This window comes from Pseudonaja textilis, chromosome 9 (assembly GCF_049901715.1).
Source record: "Pseudonaja textilis isolate UNSWEBS1 chromosome 9, rPseTex1.2, whole genome shotgun sequence".
NCBI classification, from domain to species: domain Eukaryota; kingdom Metazoa; phylum Chordata; class Lepidosauria; order Squamata; family Elapidae; genus Pseudonaja; species Pseudonaja textilis.
Window position 1 is genome coordinate 5,201,628 of NC_141998.1, and position 25,996 is coordinate 5,227,623.

Genomic DNA, 25,996 nt, shown 5'->3' on the forward strand with positions numbered 1-25,996 from the left:
CCTGCAATACTGCATTCTAACCACTGCATCGCCATGGCTCTTTTAGTTATAATCTGATTTATTGCTCATTCTTATACACAAGAATCTAATCAATTAACAGTCAGCACTAAATTGGTGCTAGATAAAGGCTAACGAAATTCAGGAAGGGTTGGACTTGGACCGCTTGTGGGGAACGTGACAATTCTAGGCTGATCCCTCTCTTGACTCCACCCTCAGGTTCTGCCTCTCCTTCTCCTTCATCTTGCTGCCCATTATCTAGTTTTCCTACTGTTGATGGCATTCGTCACCAAATTCTGGGATGCAATTTAGAAACCTGCTTAAAAGCCATTCAAAACCAAGGACATGGTTTCCTTTCTTACTCTGCATTGCTTTTAAAATGTCTGGAAAAACACACAGACAATTTGGTGAGAAGACAGTCCTGTTTAGTATACGAAGGAAAAAAATATGCGAGACTCACTTTTAAAACAAATGTACTTTCTCTAAGAGGTAAGGGAAAAATCTGGCTGGCTGGTTTATTGTCCAGTTTGTCAATCAAATATATCCATCTCTGCAGGCATTTTCAGCACAAACACACACACACACACACACACACACACACACACACACACACAAACATACATATAGTCTTCTGTTTGCCTGTCTGTTGATAGATATAGATGGAGGTAGATAGATAACAGATACTAGATGATAGATAGATGGATATAGATAATAGATAATATAATAGGTAGGTGGGTAGATGGGTAGATAAATAGATGGTAGGTTAGGTAGGCAGGCAGGCATACAGATAGATATTGCATGTATGTACATATGTATGTATGTACTGTACATACATACATATATATATATGGTATTCAGCTTTGTTCGGGTATTTTCCCATGTCATTATAGTTGTGCTTTTAAAGTTGTAGCAATGTTTCAGCAGAATCTCATCTGCCATCATCAGACTTCTGTAGATGAACACTATACAGAAGCCTGATGATGGCAGATGAGATTCTGCCGAAATGTTGCTACAACTTTAAAAGCACAACTATAATGACGTGGGAAAATACCCGAACAAAGCTGAATACCATACATGTAAGTACCCGTGAAAACTTAAGAAAACAAATTATATATCCAAATATTAAACGGGTCCAAGACGACTGCTTCGTTTTTCTCAGCCTTGGCAACTCTCAGATGCGTGGACTTCAACTTCCACAATTCCTCCGCCAGCACTGGGAATTCTGGGAGTTGAAGTCCACGCATCCTGCAGTTGCCAAGGTTGAGAATAGCTGCTCTGGCTAATGAAGCCAACGGCCTGCCCTAAGCCTTGGATCAATTCAGGTAAACAGAAGGTCACAACTGAATTGTGCTGAAACTGGGTTTTGCTCCTAAGTAAATAGGAAACGCATGCATCTGTTGGCAAAGGAGTTCCCTTTGCCAATCCCATTGCTGTGACCTATAAAAGTTCTGCATTTCTAGACCCCATTTGGCAGGATCACAGCCAGAATCAATAGAGATTTCTGCTGACAGGTTGCAAACGTTAGTCATTTCTTGCGTATGACCCACAGCAGATCTGGATTACAGCCCAAAAGGAAGCAGTTCATGGGGAAGGCTGTAAACTTAAAAAATATACACTGCTCAAAAAAAAAAAAAAAAAAGGGAACACTTAAACAACACAATGTAACTCCAAGTCAGTCGCACTTCTGTGAAATCAAACTGTCCACTTAGGTAGCAACACTGATTGACAATCAATTTCACATGCTGTTGTGCAAATGGAATAGACAACAGGTGGAAAGCATAGGCAGGTAGCAAGACATCCCCAATAAAGTAGTGGTTCTGCAGGTGGTGACCACAGACCACTTCTCAGGTCCTATGCTTTTTGGTTGATGGTTTGGTCACTTTTGAATGCTGGCGGTGCTTTCACTCTAATGGCAGCATTAGATGGAGTCTACAACCCACACAAGTGGCTCAGGTAGTGCAGCTCATCCAGGATGGCACATCAATGCGAGCTGTGGCAAGAAGGTTTGCTGTGTCTGTCAGTGTAGTGTCCAGAGTATGGAGGTGCTACCAGAAGACAGGCCAATACATCAGGAGACATGGAGGAGGCCGTAGGAGGGCAACAACCCAGCATCAGGACCGCTACCTCCGCCTTTGTGCAAGGAGGGATAGGAGGAGCACTGCCAGAGCCCTGCAAAATGACCTCCAGTGGGCCACAAATGTGCATGTGGCTGCTCAAATGGTCAGAAACAGACTCCATGAGGGTGGTATGAGGGCCCAATGTCCATAGGTGGGGGTTGTGCTTACAGCCCAACACCGTGCAGGATGTTTGGCATTTGCCAGAAAACACTAAGATTGGCAAATTCGCCACTGGCGCCCTGTGCTCTTCACAGATGGAAGCAGGTTCACACTGAGCACATGTGACAGACATGACAGGGTCTGGAGACGCTGTGGAGAACGTTCTGCTGCCTGCAACATCCTCCAGCATGACTGGTTTGGCAGTGGGTCAGTAATGGTGTGAGGTGGGATTTATTTAGGGGGCCGCACAGCCCTCCATGTGCTTGCCAGAGGTAGCCTGACTGCCATTAGGTACCAAGATGAGATCTCAGACCCCTTGTGAGACCATATGCTGGTGCGGTTGGCCCTGGGTTCCTCCTAATGCACGACAATGCTAGACCTCATGTGGCTGGAGTGTGTCAACAGTTCCTGCAAGACGAAGGCACTGATGCTATGGACTGGCCCACCTGTTCCCCAGACCTGAATCCAATTGAGCACATCTGGGACATCATGTCTCGCTCATTCCACCAACGCCACGTTGCACCACAGACTGTCCAGGAGTTGGGAGATGCTTTAGTCCAGGTGTGGGAGGAGATCTCTCAGGAGACCATCCACCACCTCATCAGGAACAAGCCCAGACGTTGTAGGGAGGTCATACAGGCACGTGGAGGCCACACACACTATTGAGCCTCATTTTGACTTGTTTTAAGGACATTACATCACAGTTGGATCAGCCTGTAGTGTTTTTTTCCACTTTTAATTTTGAGTGGTAACTCCAAATCCAGACCTCCACGGGTTGCTAAATTTGATTTCCATTGATAATTTTTGTGTGATTTTGTTGTCAGCACATTCAATTATGTGATGAACAAAGTATTTAATAAGAATATTTAATTCATTCAGATCTAGGATGCCTTATTTTTGTGTTCCCTTTATTTTTTTGAGCAGTATATTTTATTTGCAATTCCCGTAGAGATTTCCATAGAAGGAATTTGCAATTTAGAGGGAATAAATTGCAATTTAGACAGAATTTTCATTTCCCCTTCCTAATATACCTGTCTAATAAAATCCAACAAATTCCAAACAAATTAAATTAGCTGCTCCGGTATTTGCATGACATTTGCTGCTCGCTCATTCATTCATTCATTTAATTCCTATTCCATCTGAACCAATCACTCAGGACAGTGGTTGGATTCAAAAAATTTGTATTACCAGTTCTGTGGGTGTGGCTTGGTGGGCATGGCGTGGATTAGTGGGTGTGGCATAACTTGGTGGGCACGGCAGGGGAGGGATACTGCAAAATCCCCATCCCACTAACCTGCTTTCCAGTTCTGCTCTCCTGTGCAGGGCAACCCAAGAAGACCCAGCTGATCAGCTGGGACCCAACGGGAGGCAAAGAAGAGATGGGGGCGGGGCCAGTCAAAGGCGGTATTTGCCAGTTCTCCCAACTACTCAAAATTTCCGCTACCGGTTCTCCAGAACTGGTCAGAATCTGCTGAATACCCCCTCTGACTCAGGGTGGCTTCTAATTCCAAAACTATAAAAACAATAAAAAAAAAACCATTTAGAACAATAAAATCCAAAATAAACATATGCAGCAACAGAAATAATTAACCAATTAACAGTAAACTCAAGAAATGGCACCCTTAGCATATTCCGAGGAGCTCCGGGCTTGGCTACAGAGTCAAATTTTTAAAGATTTGCAAAAGGACGGCAGGACTGAGCCCCTTCTAACGTCCTGGGGAGGACATTATGCAAAGCAGGGGCTGCTACAGCAAAAAAAGATCCATTTTCTGGTTTCTGGAAGGCAGCCCTCTTTGTCCAATGGGATCTGCTGGGGTTTTGGTGCCATTGCACCAGGTAGGAAAAGTTGGGTCCCTGAATTCTATTACCAATTCTAAGATAGTCGCAAGTCCTCGGTCGCAGGGTTCTTACACAACTTGAGATTAAGCAAGTATAGACGGGCCTTTTCTAGTGTCCGATTTAATGCCTTCCCCATCGGCAATTCAGGAGGGGGGATTTCATGGGACCCTTTATTCCCTTTGTCCTTGTGGATCGGGGGTGGGTGGGAAATCCTCACCCACGTCCCCATTCAATGTTCTAGGATAGCAATAGCACTTATATACCTCTTTCCAGCCTCTCTCTAAAGCTGAGTCAACCTATTGTCCCCCAACTATCTGGCTTCTCATTTTACCCACTTTGGAAGGACGGAAGGCTGAGTCAACCTTGAGCTGGTGAGGTTCAAACTGCCAAATTGCAGGCAGCCAGCAGGCAGCAGAAGTAGCCTGCAATACTGCATTGTAATCACTGCACCACCGGGGCTCTGACGATTCCCCAAGACAGGCTGATTGCCCCAATCACTTCCAAATACAAAGGCCACACGGATAAAAATGTATGATTATCTTTTAAAGGCTGTTAACCTTACACTCCCATAGCAATAGCCATAGCCCTTGGCCTTATATACCATTTCACAGTGCTTTACAGTCCTCACTAAGTGGTTTTACAGAGTCAGCCTCTTGCCCCCAACAGTCTGGGCCCTCATTTTATCCACCTCGGAAGGACGGAAGGCTGAGTCAACCTTGAGCCACTGAGAATTGAACTGCTGGCAGTTGGCAGAATTAGCCTACAATACTGCATTCTAACCACTGTGCCATCAGGAAGGATTAGGAGAAAGGGAGGGAGAGAGGGAGGGAGGGAGGGAGGGAGGGAGGGAGGAAGGAAGGAAGGAAAGAAAGAAAATAACAATAGCACGTAGACTTATATACCACTTCACAGTGCTTTTACAGCCGTCTCTAAGCAGTTTACAGAGTCAGCTTCTTGCCCTCAACAAGAGGTGAGATTCGAACTGCCAAATTGTGGTCAGCTGGCAGTCAGCAGAAGTAGCCTGCAGTACTGCACTCTAACCACTGCGCCACATACCAGGGGGTCAAATATTTTTACCAAGTTGCAAAACTGCACAAAAACGTTTAATCACATATGCTATTTTACTGCCCGTTATTATTATTTTTCCCTTTCCTAATAGCTGCTATTTACATCTCTCTCCTTTTACTGCATTCTTTGATTGTAAAGGCTGCTCTAAGACCGTAATAAAGATATTTGCTTTGACTGGATAATCCCTCAGATAACCTGGTCCCAAGCCACAGAGGGCTTTTAAAAGGTGAAAACCAGCACCCAGAATTGCACCCAAAAACACACCGGTAGCCAAGGCAGCTTTCACGCATTAGTGGGGTAACATGTGCCGAATATCCCACACCATTTGTGACTCTCTGCATTTTGCCCCGCCGTTGAAGCTTCCAAAGGCTCTTCAGGCACAGCCCCACCATACAGCGAGCACATTGCAGTAATCTTATTAAAAAGGGATCGGGCATTCCCTGCGTCTTAAAAGCTTAAGGCCCGTTTTGGGACTTTGCTTTCAGAAACTATCTGGAATCCTTGAAAACAGAGTTGTTTTACAGGGTGGAGAGAAGTGAACCCAAGCGTTTGCACAAACATAGCCTTGGCAGATGAAATTAAAATGTCTATTTTCTTAAGCTTACTCCAGGCAAACTTGTTTAAAAAAGAAAAAAAAAAGGCATAATGGCTGCAATTGTTAGTGAACCGTTTAGAAAAGAACCGAGACCTTTGTGTAAACCAGGAGTCTCAACAGCGCTCAAAACGTTTTCCACTGAATGAATGTGAATTTAGGGAACAGCCTTCACTGTAATTTAATTTAAACTAAATCAAACTTAGATTAGGGACCGTGGCAGTTTGAAGGGAGGATGTATCACCCCGTTCAACAGCCAAGTATAATTCCTGCCTTGCCACACCCCCAAATGGTTATATACACCTATTATAAAATAATAGTAATGTAAAATCTAGTATATATATAAAATTCACGCATCATCACAAAATCTCCAGAATCATAAAGCCTACAAACTTGAAATTTGGCACGTATGTTTCTCTTGGCTTCTAAGTGCTCGCTAAGAAAGGATTTTTCGAAATGACCCTCAGAGCATTCTTATTTCCTATATTATTATTATTATGTTCTGATACTAAGGAGTTCTATTCCCCCCACACCTGAAAAGGAATCTGTTCCAAATGCAAAACACAAGCAGAGGAGTTTCAGTTTCAAAGCAGCAACCAGCTTTAGTACAGAACAGTTGAGCTAAGCCACGCTCAGGCTCCTTGCTGTCTCCTTGCTCACACAGCCAATACTGTTTCAGTTTCCAAACAGCCCTCAACTCTCTCACACACTGACAAGACGCTAGCCAGATGAATACTGATGGATGCTGATAGGCAGAGGCAGAATTTTCTCCCCTTATTTTCCTCCCCACAAAACTAAGCCTGTTCACATACTTTCGTAGCGAAGCACGGTTATCCCGTTAGTAATACGTATAATAATATTGCATGGCAACTATTTATTATTCCAAGGGAAAGTTCAGGAATAATGCAGCCCAAAAGAATATTTAGATCCTTAATGATAATAAATCAAGATAGACTTTTATATATTTTTACGATGGTCAGTTTTGTATCTGTGGTTTTTATCCTAATTGCTGTGTGTCGTCCAACATCACTTAAGATGAGATGGGCGGCAATGCAAATTAGATTAATAAATAAATGAATTTGACTGTCCTAACTACCACTTTACTCGCCTTTTTTGTTTGGCTGGGTGAAACTCTTACGCACTGTCAGTTTTGCCACTTTTCTTGCCACTGTTATTAAGTGAATCTGGCTTCCCCATGGATTTTGCTTGTCGAAAGGTTGCAAAAGGACATCTTGGGACACAGCAACCGTCGTAAGTATGAGTCAGGCACCAAGCATCTGAATTCTTTTTTTTTTTAACCTTCATTGATCATATTTTCACAATTAAAAACACATTTCCACTCATTTACAGCGTGTTCGTAAGGTGTTCGCTCACACTGACATATTCTGAATTCTGATCACGAGTACGGGGATGCTACAAAGATCCTACGTGTGAAAAACAGCCCTAACTCATCCCAAAAGTGCTTTTATTTTATGAGACAGCTGGACTTTCTGTTTTTTTTCCCTTTGAAGTCATTTCCCTTCTCACCCAAGAAGCTTCTTCAGCTCTGACTGGATAGTGGGGAACGGAAGGATTTATACTCCTTGCACACAGCTGGTCATTTGCATCCTTCTGGAGGGTCGTTGAGGCCACTTGGAGCTTTAACTGTGTCCTCAGGGTCAGCTGAGTAGTGCAAATGGTTCCTGTGATCTGCAATTTTTTCCTCTGGAAATCCTTTCCTACTCCCACGCCCTTCCCAGGGGGTTCCTCCCAAATTGCAAAGCAAAAAGTCTGTAGATATTCTCAGTCCTCCAGGTCACAGTTGTCCTAAAGGTGCTTTTTCAAGAGGCAACTGGACTGTCTTGTTTTTTCTTTGAAGATGTTTCGCTTCTCATCCAAGAAGCTCCTTCCGTGACTGGATGGTGGGGAACAGAAGGATTTATATTGCAAAATGCAAATGTCCAGCTGTCTTCGAGGAATATCAATCCTTCCATTCCTCACCATCCACTCAGAGCTGAAGAAGCTTCTTGGATGAGAAGCGAAACGTCTTCAAAAGAAAAACAAAGAAAGCCCAGTTGCCTCTTGGAAAATGCAGCTTTGGAACAAACATCACCTGCAGGACGGAGAATCTCCATAGATGGGCCTAAGTCACATTTTTTCAGTGGCCATTGTTAACTTTGAACGGTCACTGAATGGAACTGCTGTAAGTCGAGGACTGCCTGCATTAGCCCAAACTTTTCTGGTGGAAATTTAGAAGGCAGGAGAAGGAATGGGCCTGTGGAAATATTAACGCCGGTGGCAGGACCACAGCACAAATCAAGGGCAAGCTATAAAAAGAGTGGGTAACCTTGCCAGCGTTTCATTTCTAGGCCAATTCCAACTCTTGGACGTTAACGTGGCCAAAGAGCACGCACCCCTTGGTGGAATGCATAGGTAAGAGAAAAAGAGCAACGCTGTTTTAAACATGATTTATTCAGCATCTTGTGGAAAGAGGTGTAAAAGAATCTATTTAACACCGGTAAAAGCCAGTCCAGAACGATCAGGATATAAAATCCACTTAGATCACGACCTAATAAGTTCTCAACCTCTTTATAGTGTTCAATTGCTCTGCTAAACAATTGTAGTTAATCAGGGATTTATTGACCAATATGAAGCTGTGGGAAGCCCTTCCCCCCTCCTAGAAGAATGAAATATTTTGGAAAATATTAAAAAGGCAGATTATTATATTTCCCAAAGGGAGAAATAGAGAAACATGCTCTTGGAGGCAGAAAGCAGCCCCGCCCACTGCAGATGTCAGCACTTAAGAAATAAAGAGCTTATTGAAAGAAGACAAGTATCTAGATAGCTCTATTCATAAGCAAATAGCCATGACTCGAAATACAACACAGGAAAAAGCCATTAAGCCACAATAGGAATTACCCAACACCCTTTCAGAACACAAGCCCCTTCATTGCTTCACCCTCACAAACTTCAACCAAACTTAGCTCAAACACCTAGGATTCGTACTTTGCCTATAGAGCCAGCTATGACCCCTACATAACCCCATGGCAGTCTGACAACAGCCAGCAGAATACATGCTTTTGCACAGGAACAGGAAGCTCAAGTGCAAAGCCCAAGAGAAGGTATAAAAACACTCTCATTCTTGACTCCATGTAGTCAGCTGCCCAGAACACATGTGGTCCTGCGTCCTCATTAAACCATCTTTCCAATCAGCCTCCATGTTTCCAGTGTCTGTCTACCAGCTTGGAATTGAACCAGATGGCTATTTCTTCCCACAAAGATGTAAGGGTTGGGTTCACACAAACCATAATCCTCCAAAACACCATGGATTTTGCAAAATACAACTGGCTACATGAGAAAACCTTCTCTATATAATCCGTGCATATATTTTTCTTTTTCCCCCGCTTCTCTTTTTTGCTGTTTCACTTACTTTGGGGTTGACTCAATAAATAGTGATGGGCTGACTCACATGTCTAAAGCTAAACCACAATTTAGGCACTCCAATATACACAACATCCTTGTGCAACATTAATCCGCTTCTCTCTGAAAAGGTGAAGGGATTCTATACTTAACTTATGACCATAAATGAGTCCAAAATTTCTGTCATTAAGCAAGATCATTGTTCAGCCAGTTGCCAAGCATCCGAATTTAGATCACAAGACCACAGAGATTCTGCAATGGTCTTAAAAGTGTATAAAACGGCCATAAGTCACTTTTTTCCAGTGCTGTTGCAACTTCAAATTGTCACAAAATGAATGGTTAAGTCAAGGACTGCATGTAAGTTATAGACCATCTACGTCTACCGGCTATGAGTGATAGTGCCAACATTGGAAGCTAACTCCCCCAGCTAAAGTCAGAAGTGATCCAATAAGCGCCAGTTATCAAAGAGAATAGTTTTGCCTGTACGCAAATTGTTCAAGTCCTCTGAAAATATAAAAACATGGGAACACTTCAGGTATTGACCCTGGAAGACCCCTTCAGTTCACTGCTTTTGAAAAAAAAGAAAAAGTATGTGGTTCAGACAATCCGTCCTCCACTAGAGAAATCAGCCTTGCAGCTCTTCGCCCCAGCTAAATTAAATGATTTTCAAAGCCTCTCATCTATGTATATAAAAGCAAAATACCACTCATGCATCATCACAAAGTCTCCAGAACCATAAATTTGGCACGCATGTTCCTCTTGGCTTCTAGGTGCTAAGAAAGGATTTTTCGAAATGACCCTCAGAGCATTCTTATTTCCTATATTATTATTATTAACACACTCTGATGCTAAGGAATTCTACTCCCCCTCCCCACCTGAAAAGAAATCTCTTCCAAATGCAAAACACAAGTAGAGGAGAGGAGTTTCAGTTTTAGTTTCACAGCACCAAGCAACTTTAGTACAGAACAGTTGAGCTAAGCCACGCCCAGGCTCCTTGCTGTCTCCTTCTTGCTCACACAGCAAATACTGTTTTAGTTTCCAAACAGTCCTCAACTCTCTCACACACTGACAGGACGCTAGTCAGATGAACACTGATGGATGCTGGTAGGCAGAGACAGAATTTCCCCCCCTTATTTACCTCCCCCAAAACCAAACCCAACCACATAGTTTCGTAGCGAAGCATGGGTATCGAGCTAGTGGGATTATATTATTAGGGTAGTTACTAGCTCAGAAGAAATGATTTACGGGGTTCTGTTATCCCTGAAACGATCAGCAGCAAAAGAAATCTGAATTGCAATGGATGAAGCCAAGATGTTTAATGGATCCTCAACTCGTTCTTGGCTGTAATTTACACCTGTTGGACTTTTTGTTTTGTTTTTAAGATAAGTAGTAAGATAGCTAGTGTCACATTCTTTGTATCGGCCTTAATTATGAACTCAAATTTGTTAAGAGTGTGACCTAAGAAAAAGGCGGAAAGGAACATTTTATAGTTAACATCTTATAGCAGATTAGGATTGATTAGATTGGCTGGGTAGATTGAAACCAGTCCAAACCAGAAACTTGGCTTTTTCAATTGTGCTGTACTGTGAACAGCCTGCACATTACTGGTGATGCAAGACATCCTGCGTATTTTCCTAATGGAATTCCAAGCCGTCCCCCAGCCCAGCTACGTCTCTATAGAGCAGGGGGGTCAAAGCCAAGGCCTGTGATGACCAGGAGTGTAACACAAATGTAACAAACTCCAAAACGAAAATAAATGTCCTTTAATGCCTCCAACTTGGCCCCACTGTTCAATAATTCTCAGATGGAGATAAAACATATTCAAAAATAGTCTTCAAAAGAAAGCAATATAGTTTGAACTTAATGAGCAGATAGAGGTGAAATAAAAACCTAAAACAAACTACAATGAAGGAAATTCCACAGCAGACCAGGATAAGTAATTACCAACTTCAAGGAGATAAACAAGACAGTCTGTTGGAAGGATGCCAACCAAGATAACTTCAGCCCAAAATAACTCTCTTGTATACTATTCTCCCCAGCTGCAACGAATGAGGGGGATCATGGCCGCTTCCTCTCTCGTAAGCCAAGTTGTGTCCTTCTCTGTTCCTCCTTGCGTGTCCTAGGATGAAGAGGATATGGGCCTGGTTCTTCCTCTGACTGCCCAGCTGGGCTCTGACCTTCCCCAGCCTCCTCCACAAGCTCCGGAGCCAGACCTCCACTCCCTGTCGGCTGTTCCTCCTCTCCGAGTCTGACTCTAACAAGGGCATGTTAAGGCTCATGGGCCAGATGCGGCCTGCAGGGTGCTTAGAGCAGTCAAGGACCGGCCCGTGGTACCTCTGCCAGCAAAAATGGAGCTCTGTTTTTTCTGGCAGAGGGCTGCAGGAGTCGATTGGAGTTGGCCACAGGCGCCAACACGAGTGACGTCAAGTTGGCCATGCCCTATCCTGAGGTCAAACACAACCCTGATGTGGCCCTCAATGAAATCGAGTTGGACACTCCTGCTATAGAGCTACTGCAGATGGGAGTATTAGCTGATCTCAAAAACTTAAGCATAATTAGTAGTGTTTGGATACCAGGCAACGAAGGCTCTAGGCAACTGTCTCTCAGCCTTGATAAATTTGAGATATGTAGACTTCAACTCCCAGAATTCCCTAGTCTGCTCAGCACAGGGAATTCTGGGAGTTGAAATCCAGACATTTTCAAGTTGTCAAGATTGAAAAACATTACTTGCTATCTGTCTATCACATCTGTCTCAGTTCATCTATCTCTATCTAACTCATCTGTCTCTATCACATCTGTCTCTATCTCACTCATCTGTCTATCTATCTCTACCTGTCTCACTCATCTGTCTGTCTGTCTATCCTATCCTATCAGAAGACAAGAATTTACTTTCGTACTATTGCCAAGAGGAAGAAAAAAAACCCTCGTTATGGATGTGTCGATGACAGGGATATCCCACCCTGGCAATTTTAAGACCTATGGACTTCAACTCCCAGAATTCCCCAGCCAGCCATGGAATTGCATTACAGCTGAGGCTTCAGCCCAATCTTCTCTCAAAAAATTAAGAGTAAGGCCTTAATGGGCAACGCTACCTCACACCTCCACCTCTGCCAAGAAGCTGCCATCACTAGATCAATGCCAGCTGACAGCAAGTCACACGCTCTTCATTCTGTATTTATTCCATCTCACCCGATAACCTTGAGGACATTCCTTCAGCATGGCACGACACAGAGATAATTACCAGGAGGAACCGAGGGTTCAGTTTAAACACTACCACAATCAAGTTCCAGAAAGCATTCGTTTTATAAAACATGTTGCTGCATTGTTTGTATTTATGCCTCTCCTTGAACCCTGGAGCTCTGCAATGTATTCAACATAATGCCGATGCTTGTTAGAATTAGATTAGAATTAGAATCCTTTATTGGCCAAGTGTGATTGGACACATAAGGACTTTGTCTTGGTGCAAATGCTCTCAGTGGACATAAAAGAAGAGATACATTCGTCAAGAATCATAAGGTTCAACATGTAATAATAGTCATAGGGTACAATAAACAATCAAATCATACTAAGGAAAGTCAATATAAATCACAAGGATACAAGCGTCAAAGTTTTATATGTAAGATATAAAATGAAACTGTTCACAAGCAGTATAATACGGCCTAGAATCTACGTAATGCATGGTAAAATATTTGCAATTCAGTTATGGAACTATGCTGCACTTACGGCCACAACTGACCTCAACATTTATTTCTGTTGCTAGGTGTGACGGCTGGGAGAGTTTTGCCCCAATTTACGAACTTTCTTGCCACCATTGGTGAGTTGATTTATTTGGAAATTTGATAAATTCGCTGACCCGCAATGTTATATTTTGTTGGCTTTTATCATAAGCAATGTGCACTTTTTTGCAATTTCAAAAGTACAGCACAGTTGAGGACAGAGGCGGCCAAAACAGAACTTCGTGCAAAAAAAATGACAGAAAAAGGCCCAATTCCCTCTTATCTCTTTTGCTGTTTAGTCTAGTTTACTTTATTGTCACTGTACCTCATACAACGAAATCAAACACCATCTTCAGTGCACATCACGACCATGAAAATAAACACAAACACACCTCCTTCACCCGCCACACGTTTTCTTTCCCCTTCCAAGAGAACTCTTTGCTGTAGGAGGAGACGTTGTGGAAAACCCAAAAGCGGGAAGTTGTGGAGATTCAGGAACCGCTTCTGAACAGCCTTCCGACCTTTTTCACAAGCCTGCACTCTATCGCTTAGATAAAACTCCAGGATGCAACCTTTTTCACAACTTTGGTGGTAGTTCTGCCTGAGTAAAGTCCCTCTCCTAGACGGGATTACCTGGAGCAAGGGAGAGTCCGTGATTATCAGGATAGGAAGCTGCAAATAATCCAGGCCTGGATACAATCAAGATCAAGCGGGGTACTAATAGTAAGGGAAAGGTTCTGCTCCTCGTACATACATGCTTGTAGTTTCTGGCTCTAGGGGGTGGTGCTCATCTCCGTTACAAAGCTGAAGAGCCAGCGCTGTACGAATCCTCCTCAGCCTCCAAGACTGGCCCTGGTTCCTTCCCAACCTGCTGGCTACTATCCAACTCTGCTGCAAGCTCCAGGCCACAAGAAGAGCCAAGCTATTCTCAAAAACATCTGAAGGCAGGACAAGAAGCAATGGGTGGAAACCAATCAAGGAGAGAAACAACCCAGAACTAAGAAAAAAAAAAATTCTTGACAGTGACAACATTTACTCAGTGGAACAACTTGCCTCCAAAAATTGGAAGTTTTTAAAAAGATCTTGGATAACCATTTGTCTGAAGTGGTGTAGGGTTTCCTGCCTAGGCAGGGGGTTGGACTAGAAGATCTCCAAGGTCCCTTCCAACTCCGTTATTCTATTCTATTCCTTGCTATTGAAAATATTCTACCAGTCCCCCCCGAGTCCATCACATCTCTACAAAAGAGAGATCCATACACACAACACTGCAAACCTAACAGGTTCTTGTGCCAGATTTAGTAGCCGAGATTTTCAGAACCTCTCCTCTCCACACTTCTCTTCAACAAGAGCCAGGAGATGGGAGCGATGATTCCCAGAGGGAAACTGTTTTTTAGAATGTATGCAACAAGCAAGCAAAATTATAATATGTACAAGGATCAAATGCAAAGAGAAATTTGGTTCAGATGGGTTAGGGTGCTCACCAGAGGCGGGTATTCAGCTGGTTCTGAACAGTTCTGGAGAACCGGTAGTGGAAATTTTGAGTAGTTCGGAGAACCAGCCAATTCCACCTCTGACTGGCCCCGCCCCCATCTATTCTCCCCCTCCCAAGTCCCAGCTGATTGGCTGGGTCTTCTTTGGTTGCCCTGCACAGGAGAACGGAGCTGGAAAGCAGGCTAGTGGGATGGGGAGGGAATGGAGATTTTGCAATACCCTTCCCCTTCCACACCCACCGAGCCATGCCACATCCACAGAACCAGTAGTAAAAAAAAAAAAAAATTGAATCCCACCAATATACTACATTCTGGTATCAAGCCCATTTGGAACTAGGTAAACCTGAGATTGTGTTATGTGGAGACCTTGGTTGCCTGAAGCAAACTCAAGAGAGCACCGAGGTCTCCAGAGTTCAACCCTGGGCTGCCTGTATTGTACTAGGATACGTGCAGGATGCATTAACTGCTTTTAGTTAAAGGCAACAAGCTATTCAATAAACCACTGAGGGGATGAGAAACGTCTGAAGGTATTTTTGAGTAATGAAAATCAATGTCACCCATCCTGGACACTCAGTCAACATACTAACTTCAATGCCCGAAATTCTACAGAGGAATGATGGAGTCTGTCACCTGCACCTCTGTAACTGTCTGGTTTGGTTCTGCAACCCTACAGGACAGATAAAGAATTCAGAGAGTAATTAGGGCTGCAGAAAAATCAATGACTACCAACCTGCCTTCCATCGAGGACCTGTATCCTCCACGAGTCAAAAAGAGGGCTGTGAAAATATTTATAGACTCCTCACATCCTGGACATAAACTGTTTCAACTCCTTCCCTCAAAACGACACTATAGAGCCCCGCACACCCAAACAACTAGACACAAAGGCAGTTTTTTCCCCGAACGCCATAACTCTGCTAAACAAATAATTCCCCCAACACTGTCCAACTATTACAAAATCTGCACTATTACCGTTAATCTTCTCATCACTCCTTATCACCTATCCCCTCCCACTTATGACTGTATAACTGTAACCTTGTTGTTTGTATTCTTACGATTTATATTGACTGTTTCCTAGTATAATTTGATTGCCTGTTTGTACCCTGTGGCTATCATTAACTGTTGTACCTTATGATTCTTGACGAATGTATCTTTTCTTTTATGTACCCTGAGAGCATTTGCACCAAGACAAATTCCTTGTGTCTCCAATCACACTTGGCCAATTAAAGGATTCTATTCTATTCAAAGCAAGCTCAGCCATTTGCTGAGAATGCTGGAAATTGAAGTGCACATACCTGGAAGCTACCTAGCCTGAGAAACATGTGGAATAGGACACATGAAACCTTTCATGATTGAAGGGAGAACATTTCTATCGGGAAGTTATACTGGGAAATTTACAGGAGAGCAGCAGGCAGATGGGTTTCCACCTCAGACTTTGAGAAGAAGGAACTGGATCAACCTAGAAGTAAAGTAAACTGAAACCAAGAGCGATGTGGAGTAAGAAATAGAACCCAGTTGATATCAGAGGGGAGATGCGGAGTATAAGATGGGCAGCATGGAGCTATGATAGCGGTCTTCCAATATTTGAGGGCCTGCCCCAGAGAGGAGGAGGGGGTCAAGCTATTTTCCAAGGCAGCCGAAGAACAGACAAGGAATAGTGGATGGAAACTGAACAAGGAGAGAGATTCAACCTGGAAATAAGGAGAAACTTTCTGACAGTGAGAAGAATCAACCCATGGACACAGAAGTTGCTTTCAGAAGTTGTGGGAGCTTCATCACTGGAAGCTTTCAAGAAGAGACTGGACTGCCATTTGTCAGAAATGGTGTAGGGTCTCCTTTTGGGTGGGTGGGGGTTGGACTAGATGACCTCCAAGGTCCTTTCCAGCTGTTCTTCTGTTAAGCATCTTTAGCACTAGGAAGCCAGCCCAGCCCACAGCAGACAAATTATCCTCCTGTCCTAGGATCCACTGCCCACTTTTCTTGACCAACCGCGACATAACGGGCACCCCATTTTGGCTGGCAGGCCCTTAGAGAAGGGAAGAAGGGGGCCACCCGCTATTCAGTGTTTCTCAACCTTGGCACCTTTTGGAGGTCTGGGCCGCAACTCCCAGAATCCCCCAGCCAGGGCTTCCTGAGGAATCCTGGGGATTGAAGTCCATACCTCCTAAAGTGTTACGGATCAAGAAACCTTGCCCTGCGGGGGCACCAATGGGAATGGGGGGGGGGAAAGAAGCCCCCTCCAGGCGCAGGAAGCAAGATCTGGGTTGGGGGAAGCGAAGACGTGTGCCGTTAAGGGGTTTGTTCCCCCAACTTCCCTCCAGAACTGGACTACAACTCCCATCAACACCGTTAGTGCCATGAAATGAGGAGGCTGGCAGGGAATGATGGGAGTCGTTAGTCCAACCTAGAGGGCTGTGTGTGTTGGGGGGGTGACAGCCCAGACGGGAAGTCTGGAATACGGGAAGGGGACGGTCTGGACCCCCCCACCTTGCACCATCCCATTTGCCCCCAGCTTTCTTGCTTCCCTCCTCCTTTTCCTTCCTCCCTTCCTTGGTCCTCTCCTTCCTTTCTCCTTCCCCTTCTTCCTTCCTTCACCTCTCCTTTTCTTCCCTCCTTCCTCCCTTTTCTTCTTCCTCCCTCCCTCCTTTCCTTTCTTCGTCCTCTCCTTCCTTTCTCCTTTCCTCCATCCCTCTTTCCCTCCTTCCTCTCTCCTCCCTTTCTTCCCTTCTTCAGCTCTCCTTTCCTTCCTCCCTCCTTTCCTTCCTCCCTCCTTCTTCGTCCTCCTTCCCCTCTCCTTCCTTCCCACCTATTTTCCTTCCTTCCTTCTCTCCCTCCTTCTTCCTCCCTCTCTCTCCTTCCTTCCTTCCTTCCTTCCCCTCCCCACATCTCCCACCCCAGGCCCCAGTCCACCAGTCGCCCCGCTCGGCGGCCAAGCATCTCCTCCCGGCTCACCTTGCAATGCGCTCCCACCGCTTCGCTTCTTCGCTCCGCTCCGCTCCAGGCCCGCGACCCAAGCTGAGCGACTGAGAGGCGGCCGCCACCGCGCATGCTCATTATCAAGAGAGCGGGTGCCCCGCCTCCACGCCGTCAGCGGGCTCGATCCCCTCCTGCGCTCCCATTGGCTAGTCCGGCAAAATTAACCTAGCCCCGCCCCCCCTTCGGAGGAGCCGGTCCGCGTGGCGCATCAGGGATGCGGCGGGAGGACGATGGGGTCGTTTAACGCGGGAGGGCGCCGGTTTTTTTTTATTTGTTTGCTTTTATAATGCGGTTCACAGGAGGAAAAACAGGGGGAAAGTTGCGTGGTGGGGAAGGGCTTTGCAGCCCTTTGGATTAAAAGACCCCCCCACTCCATTTGCAGAGGGGGCTGCAAGGGGGGGAACGACCGCCCAGACCGCGGCCGAGAGCCAACCCTTTGCTGCCCTCTGGCGATCGGCGTGAGGGTTGCAGCCCCCCTGGGGAAGACCCAGGTCGCCTGCTTTTTTTATTGGCAGCCCTTCTTTCCTGTCCTTTCAACTTTAACTTCTGGCCACAAAAAAAACAACCTAACTTGGTTTTTAGGTGACCTGGAAAATGCCTTCTAATTTAAATTTACCATTTAGGTCAGGTTTTCCTCTTTATTGGGGTGCAAGGCAAGCTCTTGAGTTGGAAGCCCCCGAATTTTCAGGAAGACTAAAAAGAAAAATGGTGGATCGGAATATTTGGGAGTGGGGGGGAAAGAGATTTTCCCGGGGAGGCATTCAAGCTGTCTTCTGAGTTGAATAACCAAGGGGGCCACTGAATAGCCAGGCAGGTAGGCCATAGGCCAGAGGTCTCCAAACTTGGCCACTTTAAGACTTGTGGACTTCCAACTCCCAGAATTCTCCAGCCGCTTTAAGACTTGTGGACTTCAACTATGCTGGCTGGAGAATTCTGGGAGTTGAAGTCCACAAGTCTTAAAGTGGCTAAGTTTGGAGACCCCTGCCATATGCCTTCATGTCCTCATTAGTTGTCCTCCAGTGGAGAGGCACAATTTAAGGCAATGCTAGTTTCAACCCTGGCATTAATTTCCAGCCAGCTTCCTTTTGTAGTTGCCTTTTGTCGTTGGCTTCCTAGGAAGGAAGCCAAGAGCAAAATCCACACTCTCTTTGAACTTGCTGATGTGATTCTGCTAAAAACATTGCACAGCCAACAAGCAGAACTTAATCAAAATGGACGTGCTGGCATGTAGCCCAAAAACGATGCACGCTACCAAGGCTTTCTTGCTCCCTGGCTTACCGTGCACCAGTGTCCGTCACCCTTCCATTAAAACCCACTATACCATCACCAAATAGCACCTCTGAAAGATCTTGGCCTTTGTCCAAGTAGTCCATTTCCTGGCCCAACTATAGCCATACAATCTTGTGGTGGCATGGCTCCCATTCATTCGGCCCTGCAGGCGAATTCAGAGGCCAGAAATAGCCTCGGCGTTTATTCTGTGTCAACTCTAGTCAAGGAGCAACCCAGGTTATCAAAACTGAGGGGTTTTTCCCCCCCCTCCTGATGCATGCATTTACATGGCAGCCCAATTTTGCAGCTGCAGAGAATTGGCATCTGTGCAACTCACTATACATCCAATGTGTACATTTCCAAGAACAATTTGAGCCCAAAATGTCTGTTGCTAAGTGAAAACGGTTAAGTCACTTTTGCCCCGTTTCCAGATCAGATTAAAAGAGTTGGAAGGGACCTTGTAGGTCATCTAGTCCAACCCAGCCCCGCCCAAGCAGGAGACCCTACACCATTTCTGACAGATGGCAGCCCAGTCTCTTCTTGAAAGCCTCCAGTGATGAAGCTCCCACAACTTCTGAAGGCAGCTTCGGTTCCATGGGTTGGTTGTTCTCACGGTCAGAAATGTTTACAACCTTTCTCGCTGGTTGTTCAACAAATCGCTTCAGTTGCGGAGTGACATGGTCGTTAAGTGAATCTGGTTTCTCCTTTGAGTTTTCTTCTCAGATGGTCGCAAAAGGGGATGGCATAACCCTGGGGACACTGAAGCTGTCAGAAATAGGAGTCATGATACTGAGCAACTGAATTTTGATCGTGGAGCCATTGGTGATGCCGCAACAGCCATATAAGTGTGAAAAACAGATGTAAGTCCCTTTTCCCCCCGCAGTGCCATTATAACCTCGAAGCATCCCTAAATGAACCATTGTAAATCATTGCAGATCATGCGTGCAAAGGAATACATTAAACTCTACCACAATCTAATGCAGGGGTCCCCAAACTTGGCAACTTTAAGACTTGTGGACTTCAACTCCCAGAATTCTGGGAGTTGAAGTCCACAAGTCTTAAAAGTTGCCACGTTTGGAGACTTCTGATCTAAGGCCAGGACTGGTATATGCATGTATCAGCAGAGAGCAGGTTCTGTGTGTTTTGGTTTTTTTTTTTGGCCTGGCAGCATCAATAATAAATGGATGAGATTGAACCTTGCCCTCTTTGCAAGACATTTCAGGAATCTTCAAATAAAAGGCACTGGACTGCAAGCTTTTCAACATCGGTTTAACTATTAATCTTACCCAGCTTAAGGTGTAAGTCAGATGGGCAGTCAAGTCAGGGACCTTCACAGAGCAACGAAGATGATTAGGGGACTGGAAGCTAAAACTTATAGCCATGGCACTTAGACTTATATACCGCTTCACGGTGTTTTCCAGCCCTCTCTAAGTGGTTTACTGCTCAGAACGTTTCAAATGTTCTCATTCCTTACCAAGTTTGTTCTCAGTTGAGATGGTAAAAACACCAGGCAGTTTTTATGAAATTAAATGTATTTATTCTTCACCCAAGCACAAGAGTAAGCTGTTAGGTGGATAGATGCAAGGACACCCTCCATCCAGCAATACTACCCCAGTCACCCAATAGCAATAGCAATACCACTTTCATACCACTTTACAGTGCTTTTATAGCTCTCTCTAACCGGTTTACAGAGTCAGCCCTTTGCCCCCAACAAATTGGGTCCCCATTTGACCAACCTCGGAAGGACGAAAGGTTGAGTCAACCTTGAGCCTGGTGAGATTCAAACTGCCAAATTGCAGGCAGCCGGCAGTCAGCAGAGGTAGACTGCAGTACTCCACTCTCACCACTGCGCCACCGTGGCTCTTATCTGAACGCTTGCAGGAGTTGAGTATGTTTAGTTTAATGGAAAGAAGGACTAGGGGTGACATGATAGCAGTGTCCAATATTTGAGGGGCTGCCACAAAGAAGAGGGAGTCAACCTATTCTCCAAAGCACCAGAAAGCGAGACAAAAAGCAATGGGTGGAAACTAATCAAGGGGACAATCAATGTAGAACTAAGGAGAAATGTCTTGACGGTGAAAACAATTCATCAGTGGAATGCTTGACTTCAGAAATTGTGGGTGCTTCATCACTGGAGGTTTTAAAGAAGAAATTTGTCTGACATGGTATAAGGCCTCTTGCCCGAGGATGGGTTAGACTAGGAAATCTCCAAGGTCCCTTCCAACTCTGTTCTTCAAGGCAACACAGATGCTTCTTTGTCTCTCCTACAGAACAGGGAGAACTTCTGCAAGTGAATGCTTGCCCACCCACTCGTCTATAGCTTCACGTGGAGGTCAACTCCCTTGAGAACCATGCAGCTTCCCAGGGGCTTCATGGGGTCCTGTCCCATGAAAGGGACCATAAAAGGCATCGGTCTTCAAACCAAAGGTGACAGGCAATCCTCTTGTCTTGGGGGCTGTAATTTTTTGTAGCCAGCAAAGCGGTGGTAATTATGGAAATTGTAGAAGAGCTGAAAAGATGATGGGTTTGCTAGCTAGTTCCTTTTGGAGGACTCTTTGATCAGATTAGTGTGTTTTGTGGGATTTTATCACTGAAAGTTTTTTTTTTTTTAATAAACACGATGCAGGTTAGAACGCCAGCTTGAAGGTAGAAGTTAACCCGTACACAATTTTTGTAAAAATCTCGTAGAAGCCTTTTGGGGGAGGGCAGGTTGAGGTGGGAACATAAACATTTGTTTGCTTTAGAGAAAGCTAAAGCGAAAGAGAGAGAGAGAGAGAGAGACTTTCAGCTGTTTTTCTTCCCTACTAGTTTTCGCCTTCAGTATAAAAACGATAAGAAAATAAAGTTGCAGAGAATGAATGCTAAACCAGGTGCCTCCTTCTCACCATTCCCTATTCCAGGTAATCCTCAACCGTTGCTGATTGCAGTTTCATCTAGTGCTTAAAATGCTAGGAAGAGGTGAATTCTAGTCCTGCCTTAGACATGAAAACCATCTAGCTGACTTTGGGTCAATCACCAGGAGATGGTGAGTTCTAGTCTTGCCTTTAGTTGTGAAAGCTGGCTAGGTGACTTTGGGCCATTCATTCTCTCTCAGTCCAACTTATCTCAAAGAGTTGTTTTTATCAGGAAAACAGGAGGAAGAAGTACACATAGTCCTCGACTTACAACAGTTCATTTAGTGACTGTTCAAAGCTACCACAACTACACAGTTACACGGAAAAAAGTGACTTATGACAACAGTCATGGGATTTACATTCAGATGCTTGACATATGACTCACATTTATGTCAGTCACAGTGTCCTGGGGTCTTGTGATCCCCTTTTGCAACCTTCTGATAAGAAAAGTCAGTGGGGGAAGCCAGATTCACTTAACAACTGGGTGACTAACTTACCGACGGAAGTAATTCACTTAACAATTTTGGGCAAGAGAGGTCGTAGAATGGAACAAAACTCAACAAATGCCTCCCTTAGCAACAGAAATTTGGAGCTCAATTGTGGTTGGAAGCAAGGACTATCTGTACACAAAGACTTTTGAAGGTCAGACAAGCGGCCTTCTGGGTTCATTTTTAGAACATTTGAAACCTTCCAAAGGACTGTCCTACATTTGCTTATAGTTTCATTCTATTCTAAACTAGAGCTTGAGTGCTAAAAATATTATGCTCTGGAGAATGACCTGAAGACTTTTATTTATTTATTTTTACTTTTAAGATAACTGTAATTACTTTTACTGTAAATTCTGTTATTTGGTCGGTTCCCCCTCTGTATCTGAGTCAGGGTTGTTGCTTTGTACTTTCTGTACAAGGTTGCTGCCTTGTACTGTTTTGTTTGCTTTGTGCTGATCATTGACCAAATTAAAAAAAAATAAAGTTCTTATCACCACATGCAACCCTGCCTGCAGCGCAATCTGTATTTGCTGTTTGCCACATAGAAGTGTTTGCTGGATGGAAATGTTGTTTGTTAACATGCATTGGACAACTCATCAAACTTCCGGGCTGGGAAAGTGTACTTGCAAAGTTCTTTCAAGTCCTCCCTCACCTTTCCCGATAAATCGTGAGTTTTCGTGCCTTATCACCAGCTGCGGAAGCACAACATGTCCATTTGGAAGATGCTAGAGAAGATAAGAGATTTTAGAGTCTCTGACTTAGTTGCAGCCCTTTCACCAAAACGGGGGAGAAAAGTACCCTCAACTACCCCCAGCCCTATATTTATTTGGATAAAGACAAGATAATTTGAAAACGAAACACTAGAGGGAACTAAAGATTTCAGTTAATGGAAATAATATATACGAGCCTGATTTACAGTTAATGAACTGGGACATATAAACATCAATAGTGATGTTTGTTTCTATGGATAGACTGTGTCCAAAAGATATCATGGAAGAAATGGCAGTTTTAGTTGACAATATCGAGATGGCACCGAAAGTGGATCTACAAATGACAGCTACAAGAAGGACAAGAAAATGGATGTCATTATGGTTCACATTTTAAAAGCAAAGGAAAATACAAAAACAGGCAATCCTCAATGTCAAACCATTCGTTTAACCATCACTTGAAGTTACAAGGGCACTGAAAATAATGACTTACAATTGGTCAACCCACTTAAAACTGTCGCAGCATCCGCACAACTACGTGTTCAAAATCTGAGGGCCTAGCAACAGGCATGTTTTTTTTCTTCCCAGCATCATGTAATTGCCCTTTCCAACAAGGAAGCCAATGGGGGAAGTTGGATCTAAGTTAACTACTGCATGATTTGCTTAACAACTGCAAGAATTCACTTAACAACAGTGGTATAAAATTTTTGCAAAATTAAGTGAGACTCACCTAACCACCATGTTGCTTAGCAGTCGAAATTCTGCTTCCTGTAAGGGCTACCTGTAATAAACTAAGAGAGTAAAGGTAAAGGTTCCCCTTGCACATGTGTGCTAGTCATTTCTGGCTCTAGGGGGCGGTGCTCATCTCCGTTACAAAACCGAAGAGACGGCACTGTCCGAAGACGTCTCCGTGGTGGGCAAGACTCAACACCTGAAGGCCACGAAATGCTGTTATCTTCCCACCAAAGTGGTCCCTATTTTTCTACTTGCATTTTTTGCGTGCTTTCTAACTGCTAGGTTGGCAGAACCTGGGGTAAGTAATGGGAGCTCACTCCATTAAGTAGCGCTAGGGATTTGAACCATCAAACTGCCGACCTTTCTGATCGACAAGCTCAGCGCCTTAGCCACTGAGCCACCGTGTCCCTTTCTTTGCATTGGATTTATAAAAGAGGTATGTTGAATCTCTGAAGAATCATGAGAGAGAAGGGACAAAGAAGAAACAAAATCAAAGTCTACATTATTTGAATGGATTAAAGATTAAGACTGATGGAAGTAAAAGGCAATATAGTAGATTTATTTGATCGAATTTTTAAAAAAGTTCTGAAAACTTTTCATGGATTTTCTGATCACACTACAACTGAAAAGATGTTTTAATAGATTTGTTTATAAAGAGATGGGATACAGGATGAACAGTTCATTGGTGGTAAACTAAGAGGATGATGACAAAAAATTGTCTATACTTGTGATGGAGGTTGGAAGTCAATTCATTATGCGTTTGTTTTTACTATCTTTTCTTTTTTTGTTTATCTCCTTTGCAGCTTTCACTTTTAGTTTGCATTATATTTTATTGTAATTAAAATCCTATACACACACACACAGACACACACACGGAGTGCCCCCTTTTTATATAAGGATGTTCTTGACACTTGAATACATTTTTTTGCTATGATTAAAAGGTACTGTATATTAGCAGAAAACAAACCAAAGAGTGTTTGTCAATCTTTTCAAGTCCTTGTGATCACCAGATGTTGGGTTGAATATTCCCAGAATTCCCAATTCTATCTCACTGAATTCAGGGACTTCAGTCTCAATATAACTGACGACTGGATTCAATTCATTGAAAAATGAAGCCAAACTCAACCCCTCTTCTCTGAGAAAAGCAACAATTATATGGCTTAATGTTAAATATCAAGAACCCGTGAAAAGACCAGATTGTTATTCGATTGAAATATGGTGTTGTTTAAAAGGTACTCATTAAAAAATAATATTCAACTCTAACCTTAACCCTGTTAACATCTGCAGCTTCTAACATTTCATTAAGATGGTTTAGCTTCCTTTTTCCAATCCAGTTCCCAAGGACACACTTTAGTTGGAGATGGGGCACAGGTTTTTCTGCACGAAAAATGGGCTTTTTCACTCCGTTATGACGCCAAAAGCATGGTGACCTAGCTAGATGAGGCAATGTATTTTGGAGCAGGAGACAGTGGTCCTTTACCAGCCAGTTGCTGGGGTCATTCGCCAAAACTTTCACAACCTATTTTAGGTTGGCTCAACAGATTTCTATCTCTGCCCTGCAGCGGGGCTAGAAAACTGTGTATGTAAAAAAAAAAAAAAGGTTTTGAAATCCAACTAGAGGACATAAAAAGCTACATTTCGTGGTTCCCTAAATTCCAGAATTCTTCTTAATGATCACGCCAAAAGGAGATTTCAGACAGTCACACTGAAAAATATTAAGACTAAGATTAATCCTTAATCCAGAGTTGCTTGGTAGAGGGATGGGTAGCATATAAATCTTAATAAAAAATCCTCTATTACCTATTTGAAAACTTTCATTCACAAATAATTCATTTCAGTTCAGCAGGTATACGTATTCCCAAAGCTGCAAGAAATTCATTGGGGAATCAATAGATTTAAGGGAAGGAGTCTGGGATGAGAGAACCCTGGAAAGTGACGTCAGCTTTTAAATATCTACTTTATTGAGAAATATACAAGTGTAGTATTGGGAGACACAAAGAGGCAAGAACTACAGGGCAGCGGATACTCCCTTCGTCTAAAATCCTGCAACGAAACTCTTTTTCTAGGAACCTCTCAGACAACTTGCAGCTGATCTTTTTTCCTAAAAGAAAGTAGAAACTGTTTTCCTTTCCTGGGTCCAGTTTCATAATCGAACACTTCATTTGGTAGACTTGGACAAAGTACATCAAGGCGGAATTGGATAAGAAAGCTGAATAAGCATATCAGGAGATTTTAATGCTAGCAGAGAAGGGTAAATTATTAACCGCATGAAGAACTACAGTTCTAGATACCAATATCAGGGAAACTAGATAAGTATGTTCTAATCCAGAAAAGGTTATGTATTCAGGGTTGCTCTTCTGCCTTGGCCATATTTGTGTGTTCAATGCAACAGGTCATCACATTTAGAACAGAATCTCAATGACTGACCATTTACATAAGAGCTTTTTTTTTGCAAGAAAAGAATTTTATGCAACAGCAAAACCATTATACGAAAATAGATTTGACTCTGCAAATTATAGGCCTATTACTTTATCTAGCACAATAAATAAACTT

The 25,996-nt window shown here is 43.7% G+C and overlaps 1 protein-coding gene across 5 annotated transcripts in view; it reads right to left on the minus strand.

The window, feature by feature from the left end:
* The window catches only part of SLC39A14 (solute carrier family 39 member 14), a 58,276-nt gene extending 40,839 nt beyond the window's left edge, over positions 1–17,437 (minus strand). For 3 of the 5 annotated variants that reach the window (XM_026714995.2, XM_087938671.1, XM_087938672.1), the window contains exon 1: positions 17,327–17,437. The gene's annotated coding sequence lies outside the window, so the exon portion shown is untranslated. The remainder of the gene's footprint in view (positions 1–17,326) is intronic. The other 2 variants (XM_087938669.1, XM_026714992.2) reach the window with 2 other exon arrangements.
* Between the last annotated feature and the right edge of the window lie 8,559 nt (positions 17,438–25,996).